The sequence below is a fragment of the Chrysoperla carnea genome, chromosome 1 (assembly GCF_905475395.1).
Source record: "Chrysoperla carnea chromosome 1, inChrCarn1.1, whole genome shotgun sequence".
NCBI lineage: Eukaryota > Metazoa > Arthropoda > Insecta > Neuroptera > Chrysopidae > Chrysoperla > Chrysoperla carnea.
The window spans coordinates 91,308,661-91,322,322 of record NC_058337.1 but is presented as its reverse complement, the minus strand read 5'-3'; positions in this window follow the sequence as shown (position 1 = coordinate 91,322,322).

Below are 13,662 nucleotides of genomic sequence, written 5' to 3'. Positions count from 1 at the left end.
TCAGAAAATTATTTCGAATAATTATTTCAGTGGAAGTTGAACTAATTGGTTTTATTAATCCATTTAAGAATGGATTTTTTTAATTTTCCTAATGGTCAGTTCACTCGTATTTGATTATCATTTATCTTTTGAGTACTCAAGCAGCTAGTATCGATTTCAAAGATAAATCAGGAATGGCATAAAAAATTTAATTAACTTAGATGCTATATTTAATTACCACTACTTAAATTCATAACACAAAAAAACAAATCTAAATTGATCATTTAAAATGCTTCTACAAACTGATTTGGATAATAAACAAATCAGAATAAATACGTGCCTGTATTATTAATAAAAACATCCATAATTTAATAATTCATATGGGACTTGTTCAAAGCATATTTAATTCAAATGGAAAGCCTATTATTTTCATATACATTTAATACTCATATATGAAAATGTTCGTGGTCGCTTAACACTCAACTTAAAAAAAATATCCAGAATATATCAAGTAAGGGTCTCTCTTTAGATTTAATTACAAAGAGTACCAAACAAATTATTCGATTAGTACAGTAAATATGTGTTTATTATAGAAGTTAAAAAATTATCGCTATTACTAACACGACAGCTATTATTAAGAGCTGCAAAACGAACGAAAATTTTCTTTGTAACATGCTTGGAAATGATTCCTTAAAGAGATCTTGTCTTGCTACAGTTATAGAACTGAGAGAATAATCGCGAAATAATCAAGGCTTTTTTTTTATTGCTTAAAAGTAACCAAAATTAATAAATAATATTGTAACGTTTCTCCTCCGTAGGTTCTTCAAAGGTACATTTAATTGAAAATACAAAATTTAATTTCAAAATATATTCACAGCTATATACATTTTTAAACCGACTTCAAAAAAGGAGAATGTTCTCCATTTGACTGTTTTTTTTGTGTGTTTGTTACCTAAGAAATTTCGATTGCGTGAACCGATTTGCATGATTACATGATTGGTCCAGTTCTGACAATGGCATACATGAGAAAAACGTAAGTCTTAAATTTGAATTAAATATGTGCTCGATAAATGGGCGAATAACTCAATATCACCCCAAACGATTTTGATGTTTCTTTCTTCAGTGACAAATTAGTTAGTGCACTATAGATTCACTAAAAATCACAAAATAACTATAACAAAAAAAAACCGACTTCAAAGAAAAAACTATTTCAAAACAAATGAATATGCCCTAAAAAGTAAAACAAAAAATTATATAATGCTGATACCGCCTGCAAAATAAAAACAATTGTAACTACATTATATTATCGTTATTTTTTCACTTTTTAGTGCATATTTTAGTTTGAAGTTTTTTTAAAACGAGAGCTCTTTGCACTACAATGTTCGATCAAACGTCCTTATCGATACTTCCATATATCAAATTTTAAAAATATTAATAAATAATTCTAGTTAGTTTAGCCCAGAATGATGTTAAAATTGTTCTGACACATCAAACTTCTGCAAAATAATGGTATATTGAATAACTTTCTTATTCGGATTATCTTATTCGGATTATTTTAAAGGGTACTCTATGTAATCACATTTAAACTAAACACAAAAAATAGGGTAACATATACAAATACTAATAAAAAATTCACCTGCTTATTTATACACTTTACTTGGTTGACATCACATATGGTTCTACGTTCATCATATCGTAAACTACAAGTTTGTTTAATTGTCTAAAATCTCCCTATATATGTACTACCCTCATCTCTTACAGCCACTATACTTTTTGTAGCTAATATGCCCCCTGTCCCTCCTACCAGCAATAGCTCATATGTGTGATTATTATTATAATTTGCACATTGTGGACCCCCGACTGGTGTATCTGGAACAAACAAAAAAAAAAAAACGTAGTAAATTTGTGCATCAAAGTCTACATTTACTTACATATGTGTTATTTCAAAGTTAATTTAAATGCCATATTGTTAAGAGTACATATATATTTTATTGTTATATAATTTTGATTTTTTTTCAGCCAAGATTTAACTATAAATCCGATATTTTGTTGTGGTTTTACATGTTATATAAATATTAATATTTTTTGAATACCATATACTACTGATTGGCTGTTTCATTGGTTAACTTGGAATTTTGTCTGCAGATAATCATTTACTCTTTTACTTAAATATCAACATAGCCGATGCACTTCATACGCAAATAAATTGGTGTAAATGCATTATATCTATATATTATATAGATATAATGCATTTATAAAGTTTGTTTGTTTGTTACGCTTTCACGCAAAACCAGTTCATACTTCAGAGTAACACATGAGCTATAATTTATAAAAATATATTTGAAAAAAAAAAATTTAATTTGACGTTTAGGTACTGTTTTACATTTTTATAGAAATCTTTAATTTATGGTTCAAAATGATGATTATTCGTTGTGTGCGTAGTCATGGTAGGGGTAATAAAATCGATGCCAGCGCTTTAAGTGAAAAATTTTGGAGATAAAGTGGGCTGTTATGACTAATTTGCAATTATTTACATGTTAATGATATAGAAACTGTCAAATTAAAATGATGGAAAAACACTAATTAATTAAACTTAATGCATTAAAAATTGTGAAAATAAGAAATCAAATTGTACAAATATTATTTTTCAAATGTTAATTATCGTAATTATTTATTTAAATTTGTGAAACAAGAATATTAAATTTTAAATGTAAGTTTTCAATGCAATCCACACAATTATATATGCATCCATTAATTCTATAATTAAAGTAGTGTATCGTTGTCATGGAAACGAAATTCACGCTCGGAGCGAATAGATGAAACAGAATTATAATCATCACTTTGAACCATAAATTAAAGTATTTTGAAAAAATTTAAAATAGTAAATGTCATACCATTCATGGCCAACTTTTCTGATATACACAATGTATTATGAATATTTTACATTCAACAAAATTGAAAACTGTGAATTTCAAGAGAGGGTGGAGGCTATAAAGCGGTGTTTTTTACTTTTAAGCCCAGTGAAATGGGCGTTTATCAAGCTAGTTTTTAATATTTTTATTAATTTCAACACCTGTAGAATACTGTTTTATACCAATCTAGTCTGTTGAGGCTGAAAAAATTTACACCTTTTATTGTGGTGTGAAATTTAATATTGATTTAACGAATAGTTCTCGCAACATACAAGAGACTTTTCAAACCCTTCAAGAGGCTTTTCAAACCGTTAGGTAGGTATAATCTTCAGATACATTTCATTTAACTCAAAATGCATAGATATTAATCGGATATAATCCAAAAATTTTTCCTGCAATTAATTGATACTATGAAAAACTTTTATGAATGAGTTTCAAACCATTTAAAAATGTTCACAACATTTTGATTAACCTTTTCTTAGTTCTTATAATGTTTGATCAACTGTGACAAACAAATCACATATAATATCATCAGACACGTGAACGATTGTTAGGTACTGTTGTATTGTGTCTTATAGTATAAATACTTCAGGGAATAGTAAAACTCAATTATTATGGGCACATGTGACCTAACAGGTTATATAAATTCATCAATCATGATCACAAACAAAACGATACATTCTTGTACAAAACTACATCAAATGGAACAAATAAATTCTTTACTGATTTGACTTTTCGTTTTTTTTTTTCTTCTTTCGTTTTAATCTATAAATATTTTTTCATGAATATTGTTTTGTTTCAGTTGGTTGAATTTTTCAATCGAAAATTTGTGATAATACTAGCTGTACCCCGCCGCGTTATCCGCGTTTAAAAGAGATTGGTGTTACCCGCGATTTAAAGAGATTTTGAGAGTTTTTATCGTTACTATGAAAATTAATCAAGCATTCCTGAGAAAAATGCGCAAAAAATAGCTATTTAACAAGCTTTTATAAAACCCTATAAAAAACACATTCCGGTGTTCTATCCTATAGGAATCGTGCATTTTTTTCGGGATTAAAATTAGCCTATGAAAAAATTAAAATCAGATATAACCGTTTTTCAGATATAAAATATCATGAACTAATTTTCAAACAATTTTAAGTGTACGCACATTTAAAGAAGTTGTTCAAAACAAATTTCAATCACGGTAGCGGTTATTTTACCCAAATAACTTTATTACCATTATTACCATTCTTACGAAAATACCTTTTTTTTCTCCCTTATCTCTGTTGAGTTACTCTGTTCCGCATCGATCCTGCCACTTCTATGATATCATCATGCCCCCTATTCTTCGGCCTGTCTCTTTTCTGTTTACCTTCCCTGGGCTGCCACCTTCTTACTCCATTTTTCATTATCATTCAGTGAGTGCTCTTCCCTCCTCCATTATAATAATAATAATAGCCCCTTTCCTTTTTCGAATTGTAGATAGTTTTTTAAGAGCTTATATAGTATCTCTCAATTCGGTGCGCTATTTTGTATAGGCTTACTCCAACTGTCACCGCTGTGTTCTGTCTCCTGCAACCCTTGTCCAATAATGTCCCAAAGTGAGGCGTAATTCGTCTTCCCATCTTCTTCTTCGGCGACCCTACCTTCTTTTGCTGTCTCTTTGTAGCATAAAGTAGCCTGTTTGCTCCACTTATTTTATTACACCGTAGCATATGGCCGGTCCAACCCCATTTGGTTATCAATACCGTTGAGAATATCGGTTACTTTTGTTTTGTTTCTTATTCCAGATTGTCTGATTCTGTCTTTGAGGTTTACTCCAGACTTACTTTTCTACATAGCACTTTGGCATCTTATTAGCTTCAAGCGATACTTTTCAGTGAGTACCCAAGACTCAAACCCATACGTAATGCAAGGAAGAATACACGTACTACATCTATGGTTTTTATTTTATTCCTGACGACATGTTCTTTCAGTCTACTCCACCTGTAGTAATTTTTCACTTTACTTGCTAATAGGTCGAATAGTTTAATAATTGATGAGAAAACGATATCGTAGTCAAAGGACTCATAACAGAAGTTGTTGCAGACACTATTTTATTTTCTATATATTATATTTTTGTAAACTCATCACTTTCCTTAGATATTTTTCCATAAAAATCAATATGCCATATTTTTGAGACGGATTTCAAACTGACACCATACCAGACCTCCCCAAAACGCTGTATATTTGCGACAAACTTTGTTTGCTATTTTTCAGTAATTTTCAAACAAAATATGTTTTTCGGTTAAAAGCACGTGATTATTTAAAAACTAATCAAGCCAAAATTGATTTTGATTGATTTTAATAATCATCAACGTTCTATTCTAAATATTTTGATTTCAAATAAATATGAAATTTACGCATAAATAATGATAATACAATATAATGATTGCTTAACTTTTTGACCATATGTGACACTTGTCGTCTCTAAATAAAGCCATATAATCCCCCAAGTGAATACATTTATATTGTACATTTCATTCATTATATATTTTTTACAAGCTAACACAATAAATGACAATATGAATGAATGAGTTAGGGGGATGGGTGCTATGATTTCAAATCAAAAAGACATTGTTCTTTGTCGGTTCGATAATATTTTTAGTTTGGAATATACTCTCTTAGCGACACCAAAATAAGGTTGTATTAATTAAGCTCACGCGTATCTACGTTTATTTTTCATACATTTTCTATTTCTTAATATCTTCAGAATAAAGATACGCTTTCTTTTGGACGTCCGCACAAAAGTTAACGCGTATTTGTAAATTTGCACAAGTCCATTACAACACCGGTAACACCGGTTTATTAACACCGTTTAATGGATAACGTGTTAGTGCGGTCATAAATACACATAAATATGTATTACTAGATGGATACTCACCCGCTTCGTTGGGTCTAAAAATAAAGATTGATAAAGATTGCTCTCGCTAATCCCCTTTCTATACCACTCGAAATAATGGTAAGGATTGTTTTACACAGGTAAAATATATGTATGGTTTTCTTTTTTTTAAATGTATAATAGTAATTAATCTTTGAGAATATCAGAGAAGATGGCTGTGAAATATTTTATATTGACTATTTTTACAGAAATCTGGAATTTATGGTAATGTTAAATGTCAAATTAAATTAATTTTTAAATTTTTTATTAATATATCTTTATAAATTATAGTTCATGCGTTATTCTGATATATCAGCTATATTGCTGTACAGTTTCATTAAAAACCATTCGCTAGTTTTAGCGTGAAAGCGTAACAAACAAACAAACAAACAAGCATGCTTACTTTCGCATTTATAATATATAGAGATGTATTTTTAATTTTTCAACACTTTTCACGTTGCAAGAAGCAACTATAATATATTGTATATCCTATTATAGTTATTTGCCCGCATTCCTGGACGATTCAACTTTCTTCAAAAATATTTTAAAAAATTGATTTGATTTTTATGCGATACATACCTTCTTCTCAAAAAACATTAAAAAGGTTTTAAATATAATGAATTAGATTAACCTTTTATCCCGTTCATAAAACAGTGCAGCCTATGCTTAAGCCTCGGATTCAAAGTACCTCCAAATCTTTAGTCTTATTTCAATCGTTAATTTCACACTTTATTTCGATTAATATTTTAACCTGAATTTAATGTCAATATGACTAAAAGGTTCAACAGTTTCGAAAAAATAAAAAATTATTTCATGTATGATTCATCCTCTGGCCACGTCCAAGATATATATGCACATGATGCTTGTGAAAATAAAAATAACATTAACTAGCGGTCTTCTGCAACATTCTTGAAAAACGAAAACGAATTCTAGAAAAAATTTGCAACAAAAATCGAAATTTTCGAAAACCAAATAAATGGCGCCTGAAAGGCTGCTAAAATTGTGTTCGTTTTTTTAAGCTCTTTTCATTGAAAAACAAGGAATGGAAGCACTGACATTCATCACTTTCTATACACAGTTGTTAAGAAGGTAACTCAGTCAATTGTTTGTTTTCATTTGTTAATACATATTTTTGAATTTTCACAGACAGAATTTTTTTTTTCTTTCATTTAATTTAACTTGTTGGAAACATTTCATTAATTTCTTTTAATACTATTATTTGATAATTTTTAAAAATAATAATAATATAATTTTTAAAATTGGTTTTAAGTCTCCCATATATCTGTTTTTTGGCTCACCTTGTAACACTTGCTTTTTAATTATTGTAATTTTATGTTACTACATACATACGTAATATTATAGGTATATTTATAGTTAGACTTATGTTAATCATTTGAAACATTAATAATCCATCCAAAATATTATAAAAGTTAGCTTGCCAGAAAAAACAGTGTACAAATAAGTTTTTAATACCTAAATAGCATTTTATTTAAAAGGTATTGTACGTAACATATACACATAAAGGACCATATGTCACACACTAAATAGAACCTGCCTATTTAAAAACCATATACCATTTACTATAATGTATAAATCCAGAGTACATTTATGATTATGGTGGTGGCTTTTGGACATCTGTTCAAATTTTTATTTTGATGAATAGAAAACTAGTGCACTCAATAGACTGTGTAGTCAAATCCAATTGTACCAAGATTTTTTACTATACATGGGAGAGTGTCCGTACCTGAGATCATCATTTATATTTATACGTTTTTTAAAATAATTTTTTTTAAATATAACAACATTAATAGTCTCCTATGATAGCAATGTTATTATTCGCTCCGTGCGTGAGTTTCGTTTCCATGGTAACGATACACTACTTTAATTATAGAATTGTATGGATGCATATATAATTGGATGGATTGCATTTAAGACTTACATTTAAAATTTATTATTATTGTCTCACAAATTTAAATAAATAATTATGATAATATACATTTGAAAAATAATATTTGTTCAATTTGATTTCTTATTTTCATAATTTTTAATGCATTAAGTTTAATTAGTTAGTGTTTTTCAATAATTTTAATTTGACATTTCTATTACATTAACATGTAAAGAATTGCAAATTAGTCATAACAGCCCCCTTTAACTCCAAAATTTTTCACTTAAAGCGCTGGCATCGATTTTATTGTCCCCTACCATGACTACGCACACAACGAATATCCTGTATATATGAAATACATAAGAAGGTATACTAATTTTAGACCCAAATGTGTAGCGTTTAAAATTGGGGATACGAACAAAATCTTGGAACAGATGTTCACTTAATTAGTCCACTCCCGCCTGTCCGTTCTCAGGACGTAAAAAGTGAGTCTAAGTTCGTAAATGAGGAACAGAGGTCAATTGAGTCTTGAGTCCAAAGGACCCATCTCCAAAACCGTTTAAATGAATTTATTTAAAACCGTTTAAACGAGATAGAACAAAAGTTTAAATGTAAAGAATGTTCCGTGCAATCAAATAAACAAATTTTGTTTGAAATATTTTTTAGTAAATATCACCGTTTTTTGCCCCCGTGAGCTTTGTGCCCATTTTCTCCAAAACTATAAAAGATATTTTGAAGTATAATAATTTTTTAAGTTTTAATATTTTTTAACTATAACAGATCATTTTCTCCAAAAGTATAAGATTCTAATTAGACAGTCTTGTGATCAATTTTTGAAAAACGAAAAAAGTTTTCTCGATAATACTTCCAAAAGTATTTGAAAAGTAGTACAATTTGTTTTCATAAATGTGTTGGTTTTTTAAACATTTCTAATTTATTCAAAATAATGCAAGCATTGATATTCAACATCAGGTCTATACAGGGTATTTCCACAGTTAACTCAGTCAATTGTTTTTTTTCACTTGTTCTTAAGTACTTTGAATTTTTTGACAGTTTTAATATTCAGTTCACTCAAAAAAATAGTTTTTATCTCTTAATCATTGTACGGTTAATCTCTAAATCGTTGTACGATTATTCAGTAAAATACTACTTCCTTAATGAGAGATATGCCGTCTTGAAAGATGTTACCTCATCTCATGGACGTGATAACATCTTATTGAGCAACTCTATATGATACAGAGTCGAAAATAGCCTAAGGAAAACTACACTTTTGGAGATGCGGCCCTTTATCATAACAGCGATTACTCAAAAACACAATAGTAACATAAATAAATAAAATTTTAAGGGCCGAAAATTTTATTTTGATTTCATATGAAAATAAAGGCATATTGACAGTAAACTTCATCCTTACAATATTGCTGCCTTGTTTATAGCAATATCTTTCAAGAATCTAATTGTTCACGGTAATAATGCATACACGGTACAATACTTTACCCTACGCATATATTGTATATGGGTTATAGTGATGTTTATTATAATCAAGGGTTTGGATAAAGTTAGTGAATAAATTTTTGCGTACATTTCATTTAATTAAAATATGTTCGATTGAGGTTACTCTAGTTTATACCACCAGGGGGTTATTTTTCTGATAATATCGTATTGCTTGCTGAAAAAGATAAGGTCCTTCTACATATGTGTTATTATGTGTATTGAAGAATACCAATATGTTGATTGTCGATATTAATTTCGTATTCATTGTCAATTTGTCTGATTTAAATGTGTGATTCGTGAAAGATGTTCAGAAAAAATTTTCTTAAGGCCACTGACAGAAATTTGCTAAGAGAATAACATATATTAGGTAACTTTAGGAACCACAAAAGTTCCCTCCATTTTCATTTCGTTTGATCATCGAAAGATGTCGAATCAAATGAGCTAAATTAAGAAAAATTTCAAAGTGCTATCTGGGGGAAATGTTGAAAATGAACAGCAAAATTTATTTAACTCTTTTTGTCTTCATAATCCAAACAACCAATTATACCATTCATATATGTAATATGCAAGGTATACTAAGTTTAGTCCCAAGTTTGTAACGCTTAAAAATATTGATGCTACGCAGAAAATTTTGGTGTAGGTGTTCATAAAATCACTTAACTAGTCCATTTTCGGTTGTCTGTCCGTCCGTCCGTCTGTGAGCACGATAACTCAAAAACGCAAAAAGATACAGACCTGAAAGTGAGGTCGAGTTCGTAAATGAGCAACATAGGTCAATTGGATCTTGTTTCCGTAGGATCCATCTTGTAAACCGTTAGAGATAGAACAAAAGTTTAAATATAAAAATGGTTCTTATCCAAAAATAAACAACTTTTGTTTGAATTTTTTTTCGTAAACATCACTGTTTACCCGCGAGGGTGCAAATTAGGCGTAAATTGTATAGTATGTATTAATATGGGAATATCAGTTATGTATGGGTGACATCTATGTATGTGTAATGTGATAGAGTAATCAACACTGTCTATGCATGGTATTTTATCAATTAACTCAGTCGCTTGTTTGTTTTCACTTATTTTTAAATAAATACAGGTATCAAGAAGTTCCCTACTGCACTTTACACATTTGGTGATTGACTGCTAACATTTTCATCATGAAGAGATCTCTTTTTTACTGAAAATTTTACTATGAAAACCTCAAGTGGATACGAACCACGGAACCCAGTGTCCTACGCATAATATTTTTGTATATATTTCATTTATTTCATACTAATAATGGTCGAAGTTTGCATTCAAGTCTTAAAAAAGTTTCTAAAAAAAACTTACATTTTATTGAATTTGAAGATAATCTTACACATCAAAATATTATAATCAAATATAACTTAAGAAAAAATCCATTATTAACAAGTAAAAACAAACAAATGACTGAGTTAGTTGTTGAAATACCATGCATGGACAGTGTTGATTACCACATTACACATATACCTATACATGTCACGTATACATTACCGATATTCCTATATAATGCCTACTATACAATTTACGCCTAATTTGCGCCCTGATAAACAATGATAATACGGATAAACAGTGATGTTTACGAAAAAATATTTCAAACAAAAGTTGTTTATTCTTTTACATTTAAACTTTTGTTCTATCTTTAGCCGTTTACAAGACCCAGTTGACCCATGTTGCTCATTTACGAACTCGACCTCACGTTTTACGTCCTAAGCACGCTATAAAAATTTGATATCTCTTTTCGTTTTTGAGTTATCGTGTTGACAGACAGGCAGACGGACAGACAGACGGACATACAGACAGACATACAGACAGACAGACAGACAGACAGACAGACAGACAGACAGACAGACAGACAGACAGACAGACAACCGGACATGGACTAATTAGGTGAATTTATGAACACCTATGTCAAAATTTTTTCCGTAGCATCAATATTTTTATGCGTTCAACTTGGGACTAAACTTAATATACTATGTATATTTCATATATACATGGTATACAAATCATCAAAAAGCATAGATTGAAATATGTAATTTAATATTCAGTGAAAATGAAAGATTGTTTTTCATATAAAAATTGCAAAATCATTCCCTGAGTATTTTTTTTTTAAACAGACGTTATTAATATTTAACAAATCATTTATAAAATTGATGATACAATTTATTCGAATGGATATATCATTATTGAATTTTGTTTTTTAATTTTAAGTGCATAGCCGTGTGTTTTCATTTCTGATTCATATTTTTTTTAATAGTATTGTGATTGAATTATAAGCGTTTAAAAAATTGATGAAAAATAATTGAATTGGAGTAAGGATAAATATTTTATAAATACATCAATTTACAATATCAGAATCCAAAGCCAATTTGTAAACATAATATATTTTACATTAAAATGATTTGGCGAATTTAAATTATTTTTGTTGCTGCCCCGTCTTCTGCCTCCCAAGTCTTGTTTCGTCGATAATTCAAACCACAAATTCGATTGACCCCCATGCTAAAAAATCATATTAATATCAGAAATAAGTACTACAAAATTTTTAAAAATAATTTTTTTTTACTTTCAAAACATACGACTTCGTGGTTTGGATATTGGAAAAACAAGATTTGTTATGTGAGTAAGGGACACTTTTCTATTATTGCTTAAATCTACCGACAGAAGCAACTGAGAATTTTAACTCCTATCCAATTCTGTTATATTAACAACACTGTTAACATTCAATTTGCAAGCTTTTTCAAAATGCAAAACAGCATCTAAAAATTCGGTTTATTGCTTTAAGCATTAAGTTATGCTATAGTATTACACGAATTATACTGTTTTGAAAATTATACATTCTTCGATTTTGAAATGAGTTCTTGAAATGGAGGAGAACAGTTCTATCAGGTGTAGTTAAATATTTTGTGGAAACAAAAAAACAATGAAAAATAGTTCTTCTTTACAATTTGATCATTCTTGTTACAATATCATCAAAAACTATTGGAACATTTACTTGGCATGAAAAAATCAAATAGAAGATAAATATTTGTTTCTAAGTGTAATAACTAGAATATAATTTGGCAAATTAATTTTTCTAAAATATGAATATAAAAATGTGTTATTATAATTTCTAAGGGAAATGAAAATCTAAAAGGAAATTTTTATTTAAATTTCTTTTTATATTTTGGAAATTTTTTTAAATTAATTAAATTTGTAATTTTCCAGATTTTTGCTCTTAATTTCACTCGGTACGATTAATATTAGCATCAGATTTTAAGAATTCACTGGGAAAGATGACTTTCCATGAGGCTAGAATTAGAAGAACATTTTTTATTTTTCAGCTCTAAAATTGAATTTTTATGATTCTGTAACTTTAAAATCCATTAATTGTTTTTAGGCCATAAAATCGAACTAGGTATAATCTTTATGTCACTGCCGCATTATTGGATGATGTGTTGTATTTTCGAGTTCCTGTTTGCGAATAGGCGAATAGTAGCATAGTTTTTAGTTTTATTTGAATCAATAAGTTCTGTGTAAACTTTTCAATATTTACATTAATTTATACGATATTTTGATTACAAAATTTGTTGCAGAAGACGGAGCAGTCAGAAGACCAACTACTAAAGTAAATTACATAAATAATTAAAACTTTTTGAAAATAGGAAGTCATAAATGCTTTATTCTCTGTTAGATCCATTTAGTTTAATAAATAGTTATATAAAAAATTCCTCAGTCAACGGGCACAGCCCTGTCTTTTCCGAGTTGATAAAAAGTATTCATGTTCACAAAGAAACAAGATGGCGAGTTTAAATACTGTTTGCTCAAAGGGGACGTTTAAAATTAAAAAATGGTTTCCTTAAAACTTTAGTTTATATCTATCATAATATCCATAAGCTGAAATGACTATGGAGAAGTCTTTATTCTATTTTGATTATGAAGAGCCAATTTAAGAATGAAAATAAAGTCTGATGCCTCTGTTTTATTCTGTCAGTTCTTTCAGGTAACTTGATTGCCCATTAAATTGGAGACGATATTTTTTACTTTCGCGCACCTTGATGGGAGAATTGTTTTTGGGGAGGACTTTACAAAATAAATCCATTTCAGTGAATGTGATGTGCATTTCTGAATTTGAATATCAAGGGCTTCCAAATCCTTCCTTTTATAAAGTTTGACATAATGCATATTCCTTAATTAACGTGCATTTTTCCTAACAGCAAGTAGTATTATCAATTTTTCCATTCAAAGTCTGAGTACGTACAATTACATTTTTATTTTGCAGCCTTTCAAAATAATTTTATAGTGTTCCAAATTTAATTTTATTGAAAAATAAAAATTTTTTTAACACAAAAAAGCATTATTTTAAAATTAAAAAACAATTATTCTGTAATTAAAAATAAAAACTAAATAAATGGAAAACAAACAAAAATTATTTAATATATTGAACAAGTTAAATAGCATAAAACAGTGTTTTAAAGTGTTGTACATATAAAATATAAATACACA